Source organism: Phyllobates terribilis, unplaced genomic scaffold (assembly GCF_046119375.1).
Source record: "Phyllobates terribilis strain yellow unplaced genomic scaffold, ASM4611937v1 Scaffold_39__1_contigs__length_11870865, whole genome shotgun sequence".
In the NCBI taxonomy this organism is placed as follows: domain Eukaryota; kingdom Metazoa; phylum Chordata; class Amphibia; order Anura; family Dendrobatidae; genus Phyllobates; species Phyllobates terribilis.
The window spans coordinates 1,017,302-1,033,162 of NW_027362799.1; positions in this window are offsets into that span (position 1 = coordinate 1,017,302).

The window sequence follows — 15,861 nt, forward strand, 5'->3', positions numbered from 1 at the left end:
GCTTATCAAGACTGTTTTAAAGCCCCTTGGAGGAGTGGTTGAGGTCGCAGTGGATTAAAAAGACAATATCAATGCCCCTTGGAAGAGTGGTGGAGGTTACAGTGGAATAAAAAGACAATATCAATGCCCCTTGGAAGAGTGGTGGAGGTTACAGTGGAATAAAAAGACAATATTAATGTCCCTTGGAAGAATGGTGGAGGTTACAGTGGAATAAAAAGGCAATATCAATGCCCCTTGGAAGAGTGGTGGAGATTCCAATTAAATAAAAAGACAATATCATTGCCCCTTGGAAGAGACGTGGAGGTCACAGTGGAATAAAAAGACAATATTAATGCCCCTTGGAGGAGTGGTGGAGGTCGCAGTAAAGTAAAAAGACAATATCAATGCCCCTTGGAAGAGTGGTGGAGGTTAGAGTGGAATAAAAAGACAATATCAATGCCCCTTGGAAGAGCTGTGGAGTTCACAGTGGTTTAACCAGAAAGTTTTAATGCAAAGTGGAATAGACATGGAAGTCACAGTAGCTTAACAAGACGGATTCAATGCTTCTTGGAAGAGTGATGGAGGTCGCAGTGGATTAAAAACACAATATCAATGCCCCTTGGAAGAGTGGTGGAGGTTACAGTGGAATAAGAAGACAATATCAATGCCCCGTGGAATAGACATTGACGTGACAGTAGCTTAACAAGACGGTTTTATTGCCCCTTGGAAGAGTGGTGGAGGTCGCAGTGGATTAAAAAGACAATATCAATGCCCATTGGAAGAGGGGTTAAGGTCGCAGTAGAATGAAAAGACAAAATCAATGCCCCTTGGAAGAGTGGAAGAGTTTTGGAGGTTGCAGTGGAAAAAAAAAACAAGATCAATGCCCCTTGGAAGAGATGTGGAATTCAGAGTGGTTTTACCACACGGTTTTAAAGCCCCTTGGAAGAGACGTGGTGGTCACAGTAGCTTAACAAGACTGTTTTAATGCCATTGGAAGAGTGGTGGAGGTCGCAGTGCATTAAAAAGACAATATCAATGCCCTTTGGAAGAGTGGTGGAGGTCGCAGTGGATTAAAAAGACAATATCAATGCCGCTTGGAAGAGTGGTGGAGGTTGCAGAGGTATAAAAGAAAATATCAATGCCCCGTGGAAGAGTTGTGGAGGTCACTGTAGCTTAACAAGATGGTCTTAATGCCGCTTGAAAGAGTGGTGGAGGTCGCAGTGGAATAAAAAGACTATGTCAATACCCCTTGGAAGAGTGGTGGAGGTTAGAGTGGAATAAATAGACAATACCAGTGCTCCTTGGAAGAGCTGTGGTGTTCAGAGTGGTTTAAATTGAGGGTTTTAATGCCCCTTGGAAGAGACGAGGAGGTCATAGTGGATTAAAAAGACAATATCAATACCCCTTGGAGGAGTGGTGTAGGTCGCAGTGGATTAAAAAGACAATATCAATGCCCCTTGGAAGAGTGGTGGAGGTCGCAGTGGAATAAAAAGACAATTTCAATGCCCCGTGGAAGGGACGTGGAGGTCACAGTAGCTTCGCAAGAAGGTTTTAATGCACCTTGGAAGAGAGGTGGAGGTCGCAGTTGATTAAAAAGACAATATCAATGCCCCTTGGAAGAGTGGTGGAGGTCGCAGTGGAATGAAAAGACAATATCAATGACCTTGGTAGAGTGGTGGAGGTCGCAGTGGATTAAGAAGACAATATCAATGCCATTTGGAAGAGTGGTGAAGGTCGCAGTGGAATAAAAAGACAATATCAATGCCCCGTGGAAGAGTTGTGGAGGTCACTGTAGCTTAACAAGATGGTCTTAATGCCGCTTGGAGGAGTGGTGGAGGTCGCAGTGGAATAAAAAGACAATGTCAATACCCCTTGGAAGAGTGGTGGAGGTTAGAGTGGAATAAAAAGACAATATTAATGTCCCTTGGAAGAATGGTGGAGGTTACAGTGGAATAAAAAGGCAATATTAATGCCCCTTGGAAGAGTGGTGGAGGTTCCAATTAAATAAAAAGACAATATCATTGCCCCTTGGAAGAGACGTGGAGGTCACAGTTGAATAAAAAGACAATATCAATACATCTTGGAAGAGCTGTGGAGTTCAGAGTGGTTTAACCATGCGGTTTTAATGCCCCTTGGAATAGACGTGGAGGTCACAGTAGCTTAACAACACTGTTTTAATACCCCTTGGAAGAGTGGTGGAGATCGTTGTGGATTTAAAAGACAATATCAATGCCCCTTAGAAGACTGGTGGAGGTCGCAGTGGAATAAAAAGACAATATCCATGCCTCTTGGAAGATTGGTGGAGGTTAGAGTGGAATAAAAAGACAATATCAATCCCCCTTGGAAGAGTTGTGGAGGTTACAGTGGAATGAAAAGACAATATGAATGCCCTGTGTAAGAAACTTGGAGGTCACAGTAGCTTAACAAGATGGTTTTAATGCCCCTTGGAAGAGTCGAGGATGTCACAGAGGAATAAAAAGACAATATCAATGCACTTGGAAGAGTGCAGAAGGTTACAATGGAATAAAAAGACATTGTCAATGCCCCTTGGAAGAGCTGTGGAGCTCAGAGCGGTTTAACCAGACGGTTTTAATGCACCTTGGTAGACACTTGGAGGTCACAGTAGCTTAACAAGATGGTTTTAATGCCCTTTGGAAGAGTGGTGGAGGTCACAATGGAATAAAAAGACAACATCAATACCCTGTGCAAGGTACGTGGAGGTCACAGTAGCATAACAAGACGGTTTTAATGCCCATTGGAAGAGTGGTGGAGGTCGCAGTGGATAAAAAAGACAATATCAAAGCCCCTTGGAAGAGTGGTGGAGGTCGCAGGGGAAAACAGAGACAATATCAATGCACCTTGGAAGAGCTGTGGAGTACAGAGTGGTTTAACCAGACGGTTTAATGCCCCTTGGAAGAGACGTGAAGGTCACAGTAGCTTATCAAGACTGTCTTAATGCCCCTTGGAAGAGTGGTGGAGTTAGCAGTGGAAAAAAAAACAATATCAATGCCCCTTGGAAAAGCTGTGGAGTTCACAATGGTTTAAATTCACTGTTTTAATACCCCTTGGAAGAGACGTGGAGGTCACAGTAGCTTAACCACACGGTTTTAATGCCCCTTGGAAGAGTGGTGGAGGTCGCAGTAGATTAAAAAGACATTATCGTTGCCCCTTGGAAGAGTGGTGGAGGTCGCAGTGGAATAAAAAGAAAATATCAATGCCCCTTAGAAGAGTTTATGGAGGTTACAGTGGAAAAAAAAGACAATATCAATCTTCCTTGGAAGAGGGGTGAAGGTCGCAGTGGACTAAAAAGACAATATCAATGTCCCTTGGAAGAGTGGTGGAAGTCGCAGTGGATTAAAAAGACAATATCAATGCCCCTTGGAAGAATAGTGGAGGTCGCAGTGGAATAAAAACACAATATCAATGCCCCGTGGAAGGGACGTGGAGGTCACAGTAGCTTAACAAGACGGTTTTATTGCCCCTTGGAAGAGTGCTGGAGGTCGCAGTGGATTAAAAAGACTATCAAATCCGCTTGGAAGAGTGGTGGAGCTTGCAGTGGAAAAAAAAGACAATATCAATGCCCTTTGGAAGAGTGATGGAGGTTACAGTTGAATAAAAAAACAATATCAATACATCTTGGAAGGGCTATGGAGTTCAGAGTGGTTTAACCATGCGGTTTTAATGCCCCTTGGAAGAGACGTGGAGGTCACAGAAGCTTATCAAGACTGTTTTCAAGCACCTTGGAGGAGTGGTAAAGGTCGCAATGGATTAAAATGACAATATCAATGACCCTTGGAAGAGTGGTGGAGGTTAGAGTGGAATAAAAAGACAATATCAATGCCCCTTGGAAGAGTGGTGGAGGTTACAGTGGAATGAAAAGACAATATCAATGTCCCTTGGAAGAATGGTGGAGGTTGCAGTGGAATAAAAAGACAATATCAATGCCCCTTGGAAGAGTGGTGGAGGTTCCAATTAAATAAAAAGACAATATTAATGCCCCTTGGAAGAGACGTGGAGGTCACAGTGGAATAAAAAGACAATATTAATGCCCCTTGGAAGAGTGGTGGAGGTCACAGTAAAATAAAAAGACAATATCAATGCCCCTTGGAAGAGTGGTGGAGGTTAGAGTGGAATAAAAAGACAATATCAATGCCCCTTGGAAGAGCTGTGGAGTTCACAGTGGTTTAACCAGAAATTTTTAATGCACCGTGGAATAGACGTGGAGGTCACAGTACCTTAACAAGACGGTTGCAATGCTTCTTGGAAGAGTGATGGAGGTCGCAGGGGATTAAAAAGACAATATCAATGCCCCTTGGAAGAGTGGTGGAGGTTAGAGTGGAATAAAAAGACAATATCAATGCCCCTTGGAAGAGTGGTGGAGGTTACAGTGGAATGAAAAGACAATATCAATGTCCCTTGGAAGAATGGTGGAGGTTACAGTGGAATAAAAAGACAATATCAATGCCCCTTGGAAGAGTGGTGGAGGTTCCAATTAAATAAAAAGACAATATCAATGCCCCTTGGAAGAGACGTGGAGGTCACAGTGGAATAAAAAGACAATATTAATGCCCCTTGGAAGAGTGGTGGAGGTCACAGTAAAATAAAAAGACAATATCAATGCCCCTTGGAAGAGTGGTGGAGGTTAGAGTGGAATAAAAAGACAATATCAATGCCCCTTGGAAGAGCTGTGGAGCTAAGAGCAGTTTAACCAGACGGTTATAATACCCCTTAGAAGAGACTTGGAGGTCACAGTAGCTTAACAAGACAGTTTTAATGCCCCTTGGAAGTGTGGTGGAGGTCGCAATGGAATAAAAAGACAACATCAATGCCCCTTGGAAGGGACGTGGAGGTCACAGTAGAATAACAAGACGGTTTTAATGCCCATTGGAAGAGTGGTGGAGGTCGCAGTGGATAAAAAAGACAATATCAAAGCCCCTTGGAAGAGTGGTGGAGGTCGCAGGGGAAAACAGAGACAATAATAATGCCCCTTGGAAGAGTGGTTGAGGTTACAGTCGAATAAAAAGACAATATCAATGCCTCTTGGAAGAGCTGTGGAGTACAGAGTGGTTTAACCAGACGGTTTAATGCCCCTTGGAAGAGACGTGGAGTTCACAGTAGCTTATCAAGACTGTCTTAATGCCCCTTAGAAGAGTGGTGGAGGTCGTAGTGGAATAAAAAGACAATATTAATGCCCCTTGGAAGGATGGTGGAGGTCGCAGTAAAATAAAAAGACAATATCAATGCCCATTGGAAGAGTTGTGGAGGTTACAGTGGAAAAAAAGACAATATCAATGCCCCTTGGAAGAGCTGTGGAGTTCACAGTGGTTTAAATTGACGGTTTTAATACCCCTTTTCAAAGAGACGTGGAGGTCACAGTAGCTTAACCACACGGTTTTAATGCCCCTGGGAAGAGTGGTGGAGGTCGCAGTAGATTAAAAAGAAATTATCGTTGCCCCTTGGAAGAGTGGTGGAGGTCGCAGTGGAATAAAAAGAAAATATCACTGCCCCTTAGAAGAGTTTGTGGAGGTTACAGTGGAAAAAAAAGACAATATCAATCTTCCTTGGAAGAGGGGTGAAGGTCGCAGTGGATTAAAAAGACAATATCAATGTCCCTTGGAAGAGTGATGGAGGTCGCAGTGGATTAAAAAGACAATATCAATGCCCCTTGGAAGAATGGTGGAGGTCGCAGTGGAATAAAAACACAATATCAATGCCCCGTGGAAGGGACGTGGAGGTCACAGTAGCTTAACAATACGGTTTTATTGCCCCTTGGAAGAGTGGTGGAGGTCGCAGTGGATTAAAAAGACTATCAAATCCCCTTGGAAGAGTGGTGGAGCTTGCAGTGGAAAAAAAAGACAATATCAATGCCCTTTGGAAGAGTGGTGGAGGTTACAGTTGAATAAAAAGACAATATCAATACATCTTGGAAGAGCTGTGGAGTTCAGCGTGGTTTAACCATGCGGTTTTAATGCCCCTTGGAAGAGACGTGGAGGTCACAGAAGATTATCAAGACTGTTTTAAAGCCCCTTGGAGGAGTGGTAGAGGTCGCAGTGGATTAAAAAGACAATATCAATGCCCCTTGGAAGAGTGGTGGAGGTTAGAGTGGAATAAAAAGACAATATCAATGCCCCTTGGAAGAGTGGTGGAGGTTACTGTGGAATAAAAAGACAATATCAATGTCCCTAGGAAGAATGGTGGAGGTTGCAGTGGAATAAAAAGACAATATCAATGCCCCTTGGAAGAGTGGTGGAGGTTCCAATTAAATAAGAAGGCAATATCAATGCCCCTTGGAAGAGACGTGGAGGTCACAGTGGAATAAAAAGACAATATTAATGCCCCTTGGAAGAGTGGTGGAGGTCACAATAAAATAAAAGACAATATCAATGCCCCTTGGAAGAGTGGAGGAGGTTAGAGTGGAATATAAAGACAATATCAATGCCCCTTGGAAGAGCTGTGGAGTTCACAGTGGTTTAACCAGAAAGTTTTAATGCACCGTGGAATAGACGTGGAGGTCACAGTACCTTAACAAGACGGTTGGAATGCTTCTAGGAAGAGTGATGGAGGTCGCAGTGGATTAAAAAGACAATATCAATGCCCCTTGGAAGAGTGGTGGAGTTTATGGTGGAATAAAAAGACAATATCAATGCCCCTTGGAAGAGTGGTGGAGGTTCCAATTAAATAAAAGGACAATTATCATTGCCCCTTGGAAGAGACGTGGAGTTCACAGTGGAATAAAAAAGACAATATTAATGCCCCTTGGAAGAGTGGTGGAGGTCACAGTAAAATAAAAAGACAATATCAATGCCTCTTGGAAGAGTGGTGGAGGTTAGAGAGGATTAAAAAGACAATATCAATGCCCCTTGGAAGAGCTGTGGAGCTAAGAGCGGTTTAACCAGACGGTTTTAATGCCCCTTGGAAGAGACTTGGAGGTCACAGTGGCTTAACAAGACAGTTTTAATGCCCCTTGGAAGAGTGGTGGAGGTTGCAATGGAATAAAAAGACAACATCAATGCCCCGTGGAAGGGACGTGGAGGTCACAGTAGCATAACAAGACGGTTTTAATGCCCATTGGAAGAGTGGTGGAGGTCGCAGTGGATAAAAAAGACAATATCAAAGCCCCTTGGAAGAGTGGTGGAGGTCGCAGGGGAAAACAGAGACAATATTAATGCCCCTTGGAAGAGTGGTTGAGGTTATAGTCGGTTAAAAAGACAATATCAATTCCTCTTGGAAGAGCTGTGGAGTACAGAGTGGTTTAGCCAGATGGTTAATGCCCCTTGGAAGAGAAGTGGAGGTCACAGTAGCTTACCAAGACTGTTTTAATGCCCCTTGGAAGAGTGGTGGAGGTCGTAGTGGAATAAAAAGACAATATTAATGCCCCTTGGAAGAGTGGTGGAGGTCTCAGTAAAATAAAAAGACAATATCAATGCCCCTTGGAAGAGTGGTGGATGTTACAGTGGAAAAAAAGACAATATCAATGCCCCTTGGAAGAGCTGTGGAGTTCACAGTGGTTTAACCAGAAGGTTTTAAGGCACCGTGGAATAGACGTGGAGGTCACAGTAGCTAAACAAGACGGTTTTAATGCTTCTTGGAAGAGTAATGGAGGTCGCAGTGGATTAAAAAGACAAAATCAATGCCCCTTGGAAGAGTGTTGGAGGTTACAGTGGAATAAAAAGACAATATCAATGACTCTTGCAAGAGCTGTGGAGTTCAGAGTAGTTTAAATTGACAGTTTTAATGCCCCTTGGAAGAGACGTGGAGGTCACAGTAGCTGAACAAGACGGTTTTAATGCCCCTTGGAAGAGTGGTGGAGGTTACAGTCGAATAAAAAGACAATATCAATGCCTCTTCGAAGAGCTGTAGAGTTCAGAGTGGTTTAACCAGACGGTTTTAATGCACCTTGGAAGAGATGTGGAGGTCACAGTAGCTTATCAAAACTGTTTTAATGCCCCTTGGAAGAGTGGTGGAGGTCGCAGTGGATTAAAAAGACAATATCAATGACCCCTTAGAAGAGTGGTGGAGGTCGCAGTGGAATAAAAATACAATATCAATTCCACTTGGAAGAGATGTGGAGGTCGCAGTGGAATAAAAAGACAATATCAATGCCTCGTGGAAAAGACTTGGAGGTCACAGTAGCTTAACAAGATGGTTTTAATTCCCCTTGGAAGAGAGGTGGAGGTCGCAGGGGAATAAAACGACAATATCAATGACCCTTGGAAGAGTGGTGGAGGTCGCAGAGGATTAAAAAGACTATCAAATTCCCTTGGAAGAGTGGTGGAGCTCGTAGTGGAAAAAAAAGACAATATCAATGCCCCTTGGAAGAGTGGTGGAGGTTACAGTTGAATAAAAATACAATATCAATGCATCTTAGAAGAGCTGTGGAGTTCAGATTGGTTTAACCATGCGGTTTTAAGGCCCCTTGGAAGAGACATGGAGGTCACAGAAGCTTATCAAGACTGTTTTAAAGCCCCTTGGAGGAGTGGTAGAGGTCGCAGTGGATTAAAAGACAATATCAATGCCCCTTGGAAGAGTTGTGGAGGTTACAGTGGATTGAAAAGACAATATCAATGCCCCTTGCAAGAGCTGTGAAGCTCAGAGTGGTTTAAATTGATTGATTTAATGCCCCTTGGAAGGGACGTGGAGGTGACAGTAGCTTAACAAGATGGTTTTTATGTCCCTTGGAAGAGTGGTGGAGGTCGCAGTGGATTAAAAAGACAATATGAATGGCCCTTGGAAGAGTGGTGGAGGTTACAGTGGAATGAAAAGACAATATCAATGTCCCTTGGAAGAATGGTGGAGGTTGCAGTGGAATAAAAAGACAATATCAATGCCCCTTGGAAGAGTGGTGGAGGTTCCAATTAAATAAAAAGACAATATTAATGCCCCTTGGAAGAGACGTGGAGGTCACAGTGGAATAAAAAGACAATATTAATGCCCCTTGGAAGAGTGGTGGAGGTCACAGTAAAATAAAAAGACAATATCAATGCCCCTTGGAAGAGTGGTGGAGGTTAGAGTGGAATAAAAAGACAATATCAATGCCCCTTGGAAGAGCTGTGGAGCTAAGAGCAGTTTAACCAGACGGTTTTAATACCCCTTAGAAGAGACTTGGAGGTCACAGTAGCTTAACAAGACAGTTTTAATACCCCTTGGAAGTGTGGTGGAGGTCGCAATGGAATAAAAAGACAACATCAATGCCCCTTGGAAGGGACGTGGAGGTCACAGTAGAATAACAAGACGGTTTTAATGCCCATTGGAAGAGTGGTGGAGGTCGCAGTGTATAAAAAAGACAATATCAAAGCCCCTTGGAAGAGTGGTGGAGGTCGCAGGGGAAAACAGAGACAATATTAATGCCCCTTGGAAGAGTGGTTGAGGTTACAGTCGAATAAAAAGACAATATCAATGCCTCTTGGAAGAGCTGTGGAGTACAGAGTGGTTTAACCAGACGGTTTAATGCCCCTTGGAAGAGACGTGGAGTTAACAGTAGCTTATCAAGACTGTCTTAATGCCCCTTGGAAGAGTGGTGGAGGTCGCAGTGGAATAAAAAGACAATATTAATGCCCCTTGGAAGGATGGTGGAGGTCGCAGTAAAATAAAAAGACAATATCAATGCCCATTGGAAGAGTGGTGGAGGTTACAGTGGAAAAAAAGACAATATCAATGCCCCTTGGAAGAGCTGTGGAGTTCACAGTGGTTTAAATTGACGGTTTTAATACCCCTTTTCAAAGAGACGTGGAGGTCACAGTAGCTTAACCACACGGTTTTAATGCCCCTGGGAAGAGTGGTGGAGGTCGCAGTAGATTAAAAAGAAATTATCGTTGCCCCTTGGAAGAGTCTTGGAGGTCGCAGTGGAATAAAAAGAAAATATCAGTGCCCCTTAGAAGAGTTTGTGGAGGTTACAGTGGAAAAAAAAGACAATATCAATCTTCCTTGGAAGAGGGGTGAAGGTCGCAGTGGATTAAAAAGACAATATCAATGTCCCTTGGAAGAGTGGTGGAGGTCGCAGTGGATTAAAAAGACAATATCAATGCCCCTTGGAAGAATGGTGGAGGTCGCAGTGGAATAAAAACACAATATCAATGCCCCGTGGAAGGGACGTGGAGGTCACAGTAGCTTAACAATACGGTTTTATTGCCCCTTGGAAGAGTGGTGGAGGTCGCAGTGGATTAAAAAGACTATCAAATCCCCTTGGAAGAGTGGTGGAGCTTGCAGTGGAAAAAAAAGACAATATCAATGCCCTTTGGAAGAGTGGTGGAGGTTACAGTTGAATAAAAAGACAATATCAATACATCTTGGAAGAGCTGTGGAGTTCAGAGTGGTTTAACCATGCGGTTTTAATGCCCCTTGGAAGAGACGTGGAGGTCACAGAAGATTATCAAGACTGTTTTAAAGCCCCTTGGAGGAGTGGTAGAGGTCGCAGTGGATTAAAAAGACAATATCAATGCCCCTTGGAAGAGTGGTGGAGGTTAGAGTGGAATAAAAAGACAATATCAATGCCCCTTGGAAGAGTGGTGGAGGTTACTGTGGAATAAAAAGACAATATCAATGTCCCTAGGAAGAATGGTGGAGGTTGCAGTGGAATAAAAAGACAATATCAATGCCCCTTGGAAGAGTGGTGGAGGTTCCAATTAAATAAAAAGACAATATCAATGCCCCTTGGAAGAGACGTGGAGGTCACAGTGGAATAAAAAGACAATATTAATGCCCCTTGGAAGAGTGGTGGAGGTCACAGTAAAATAAAAGACAATATCAATGCCCCTTGGAAGAGTGGAGGAGGTTAGAGTGGAATAAAAAGACAATATCAATGCCCCTTGGAAGAGCTGTGGAGTTCACAGTGGTTTAACCAGAAAGTTTTAATGCACCGTGGAATAGACGTGGAGGTCACAGTACCTTAACAAGACGGTTGGAATGCTTCTAGGAAGAGTGATGGAGGTCGCAGTGGATTAAAAAGACAATATCAATGCCCCTTGGAAGAGTGGTGGAGTTTATGGTGGAATAAAAAGACAATATCAATGCCCCTTGGAAGAGTGGTGGAGGTTCCAATTAAATAAAAGGACAATTATCATTGCCCCTTGGAAGAGACGTGGAGTTCACAGTGGAATAAAAAAGACAATATTAATGCCCCTTGGAAGAGTGGTGGAGGTCACAGTAAAATAAAAAGACAATATCAATGCCCCTTGGAAGAGTGGTGGAGGTTAGAGAGGATTAAAAAGACAATATCAATGCCCCTTGGAAGAGCTGTGGAGCTAAGAGCGGTTTAACCAGACGGTTTTAATGCCCCTTGGAAGAGACTTGGAGGTCACAGTGGCTTAACAAGACAGTTTTAATGCCCCTTGGAAGAGTGGTGGAGGTTGCAATGGAATAAAAAGACAACATCAATGCCCCGTGGAAGGGACGTGGAGGTCACAGTAGCATAACAAGACGGTTTTAATGCCCATTGGAAGAGTGGTGGAGGTCGCAGTGGATAAAAAAGACAATATCAAAGCCCCTTGGAGGAGTGGTGGAGGTCGCAGGGGAAAACAGAGACAATATTAATGCCCCTTGGAAGAGTGGTTGAGGTTATAGTCGGTTAAAAAGACAATATCAATTCCTCTTGGAAGAGCTGTGGAGTACAGAGTTGTTTAGCCAGATGGTTAATGCCCCTTGGAAGAGAAGTGGAGGTCACAGTAGCTTACCAAGACTGTTTTAATGCCCCTTGGAAGAGTGGTGGAGGTCGTAGTGGAATAAAAAGACAATATTAATGCCCCTTGGAAGAGTGGTGGAGGTCTCAGTAAAATAAAAAGACAATATAAATGCCCCTTGGAAGAGTGGTGGATGTTACAGTGGAAAAAAAGACAATATCAATGCCCCTTGGAAGAGCTGTGGAGTTCACAGTGGTTTAACCAGAAGGTTTTAAGGCACCGTGGAATAGACGTGGAGGTCACAGTAGCTAAACAAGACGGTTTTAATGCTTCTTGGAAGAGTAATGGAGGTCGCAGTGGATTAAAAAGACAAAATCAATGCCCCTTGGAAGAGTGTTGGAGGTTACAGTGGAATAAAAAGACAATATCAATGACTCTTGCAAGAGCTGTGGAGTTCAGAGTAGTTTAAATTGACAGTTTTAATGCCCCTTGGAAGAGACGTGGAGGTCACAGTAGCTGAACAAGACGGTTTTAATGCCCCTTGGAAGAGTGGTGGAGGTTGCAGTCGAATAAAAAGACAATATCAATGCCTCTTCGAAGAGCTGTAGAGTTCAGAGTGGTTTAACCAGATGGTTTTAATGCACCTTGGAAGAGATGTGGAGGTCACAGTAGCTTATCAAAACTGTTTTAATGCCCCTTGGAAGAGTGGTGGAGGTCGCAGTGGATTAAAAAGACAATATCAATGACCCCTTAGAAGAGTGGTGGAGGTCGCAGTGGAATAAAAATACAATATCAATTCCACTTGGAAGAGATGTGGAGGTCGCAGTGGAATAAAAAGACAATATCAATGCCTCGTGGAAAAGACTTGGAGGTCACAGTAGCTTAACAAGATGGTTTTAATTCCCCTTGGAAGAGAGGTGGAGGTCGCAGGGGAATAAAAAGACAATATCAATGCCCCTTGGAAGAGTGATGGAGGTTACAGTGGAATAAAAAGACAATATCAATGACCCTTGGAAGAGTGGTGGAGGTCGCAGAGGATTAAAAAGACTATCAAATTCCCTTGGAAGAGTGGTGGAGCTCGTAGTGGAAAAAAAAGACAATATCAATGCCCCTTGGAAGAGTGGTGGAGGTTACAGTTGAATAAAAATACAATATCAATGCATCTTAGAAGAGCTGTGGAGTTCAGATTGGTTTAACCATGCGGTTTTAAGGCCCCTTGGAAGAGACATGGAGGTCACAGAAGCTTATCAAGACTGTTTTAAAGCCCCTTGGAGGAGTGGTAGAGGTCGCAGTGGATTAAAAGAAAATATCAATGCCCCTTGGAAGAGTTGTGGAGGTTACAGTGGAATGAAAAGACAATATCAATGCCCCTTGCAAGAGCTGTGGAGCTCAGAGTGGTTTAAATTGATTGATTTAATGCCCCTTGGAAGGGACGTGGAGGTGACAGTAGCTTAACAAGATGGTTTTTATGTCCCTTGGAAGAGTGGTGGAGGTCGCAGTGGATTAAAAAGACAATATGAATGGCCCTTGGAAGAGTGGTGGAGGTCGAAGTGGAATAAAAAGACAATATCAATGCCCCTTGGAAGAGTGATGGAGGTTACAGTGGAATAAAAAGACAATATCAATGACCCTTGGAAGAGTGGTGGAGGTCGCAGTGGAATAAAAAGACAATATTAATGCCCTTTGGAAGAGTGGTGGAGATCGAAGTAAAATAAAAAGACAATATCAATGCCCCTTGGAAGAGTGGTGGAGGTTACAGTGGAAAAAAAAGACAATATCAATGCAACTTGGAAGAGCTGTGGAGTTCACAGTGGTTTAACCAGAAGGTTTAAGGCACCGTGGAATAGACGTGCAGGTCACAGTAGCTAAACAAGACTGTTTTATTGCTTCTTGGAAGTGTGATGGAGGTCGCAGTGGATTAAAAAGACAAAATCAATGCCCCTTGGAAGAGTGGTGGAGGTTAGAGTGTAATAAAAAGTCAATATCAATGCCTCTTGCAAGAGCTGTGGAGTTCAGAGTGGTTAAGTTGACGGTTTTAATGTCCCTTGGAAGAGACGTGGAGGTCACAGTAGCTTAACACGATGGTTTTAATGCCCCTTGGAAGAGGGGTGGAGGTCACAGTAGATTAAAAAGACATTATCGTTGCCCCTTGGAAGAGTGGTGGAGGTCGCAGTGGAATAAAAAGAAAATATACATGCCCCTTAGAACAGTTTGTGGAGGTTACATTGGAAAAAAAAGACAATATCAAAGTTCCTTGGAAGAGGGGTGAAGGTCGCAGTGGATTAAAAAGACAATATCAATGTCCCTTGGAAGAGTGGTGGAGGTCGCAGTGGATTAAAAAGACAATATCAATGCCCCTTGGAAGAATGGTGGAGGTCGCAGTGGAATAAAAAGACAATATCAATGCCCCGTGGAAGGGACGTGGAGGTCACAGTAGCTTATCAAGACGGTTTTATTGCCCCTTGGAAGAGTGGTGGAGGTCGCAGTGGATTAAAAAGACTATCAAATCCCCTTGGAAGAGTGGTGGAGCTCACAGTGGAAAAAAAATACAATATCAATGCCCCTTGGAAGAGTGGTGGAGGTTACAGTTGAATAAAAAGACAATATCAATGCATTTTGGAAGAGCTGTGGAGATCAGAGTGGTTTAACCATGCGGTTTTAATGCCCCTTGGAAGAGACGTGGAGGTCACAGAAGCTTGTCAAGACTGTTTTAAAGCCCCTTGGAGGAGTGGTAGAGGTCGCAGTGGATTAAAAAGACAATATCAATGCCCCTTGGAAGAGTGTTGGAGGTTAGAGTGGAATAAAAAGACAATATCAATGCCTCTTGGAAGAGTGGTGGAGGTTACAGTGGAATGAAAAGACAATATCAATGTCCCTTGGAAGAATGTTGGAGGTTACAGTGGAATAAAAAGACAATATCAATGCCCCTTGGAATAGTGGTGGAGGTTCCAATTAAATAAAAAGACAATATCAATGCCCCTTGGAAGAGACGTGGAGGTCACAGTGGAATAAAAAGACAATATTAATGCCCCTTGGAAGAGTGGTGGAGGTCACAGTAAAATAAAAAGACAATATCAATGCCCCTTGGAAGAGTGGTGGAGGTTAGAGTGGAATAAAAAGACAATATCAATGCCCCTTGGAAGAGCTGTGGAGTTAACAGTGGTTTAACCAGAAAGTTTTAATGCACCGTGGAATAGACGTGGAGGTCACAGTACCTTAACAAGACGGTTGCAATGCTTCTTGGAAGAGTGATGGAGGTAACAGTGGAATAAAAAGACAATATCAATGCCCTGTGTAAGAAACTTGCTGGTCACAGTAGCTTAACAATACGGTTTTAATGCCCCATGGAAGAGTTGTGGACGTCGCAAAGGAATAAAAAGACAATTTCAATGGACTTGGAAGAGTGCAGAAGGTTACAATTGAATGAAAGACATTGTCAATGCCCATTGGAAGAGCTGTGGAGCTCAGAGCGGTTTAACCAGACGGTTTTAATGCCCCTTGGAAGAGACTTGGAGGTCACAGTAGCTTAACAAGACGGTTTTAATGCCCCTTGGAAGAGTGGTGGAGGTCACAGTGGAATAAAAGTACAATATCAATGCCCCTTGAAAGAGTGGTGGAAGTTACAGTGAAATAAAAAGACAATATCAATGCCCCTTGGAAGAGCTGTGGAGTACAGAGTGGTTTAACTAAACGGTTTTAGTGCCCCTTGGAAGAGACGTGGAGGTCACAGTAGCTTAACAATTGGAGGTCACAGTGGAATAAAAAGACAATATCAATGACCCTTGAAAGAGTGGTGGAGGTTGCAGTGGAATAAAAAGACAATATCAATGCCTCTTCTAGAGTGGTGGAGGTTACAGTGGAATAAAAAGACAATATCAATGCCCCGTGGAAGAGACGTGGACATTACAGTAGCCTAACAAGACGGTTTTAATGCCACTTGGCAGAGTGGTGGAGGTGGCAGTGGAATAAAAAGACAATAACAATGCCCTGTGGAAGAGACGTGGAGGTGACAGTAGCTTAACAAGATGGTTTTAATGCCCCTTAAAACAGTGGTAGAGGTTACAGTGGAATAAAAGACAATATGAATGCCCTTTGGAAGAGTGGCGGAGGTCGCAATGGAATAAAAAGACAATATCAATGCCCCTTGGAAGAGTGGTGGAGGTCGCAGTGGAATAACCTCACTGGTACATGCTCTGCATAACTTCTCTGCTTTATCTGTCCCACTCCATTCAATACCCACATATGTCTGTCCCTTCCCCACTATAGA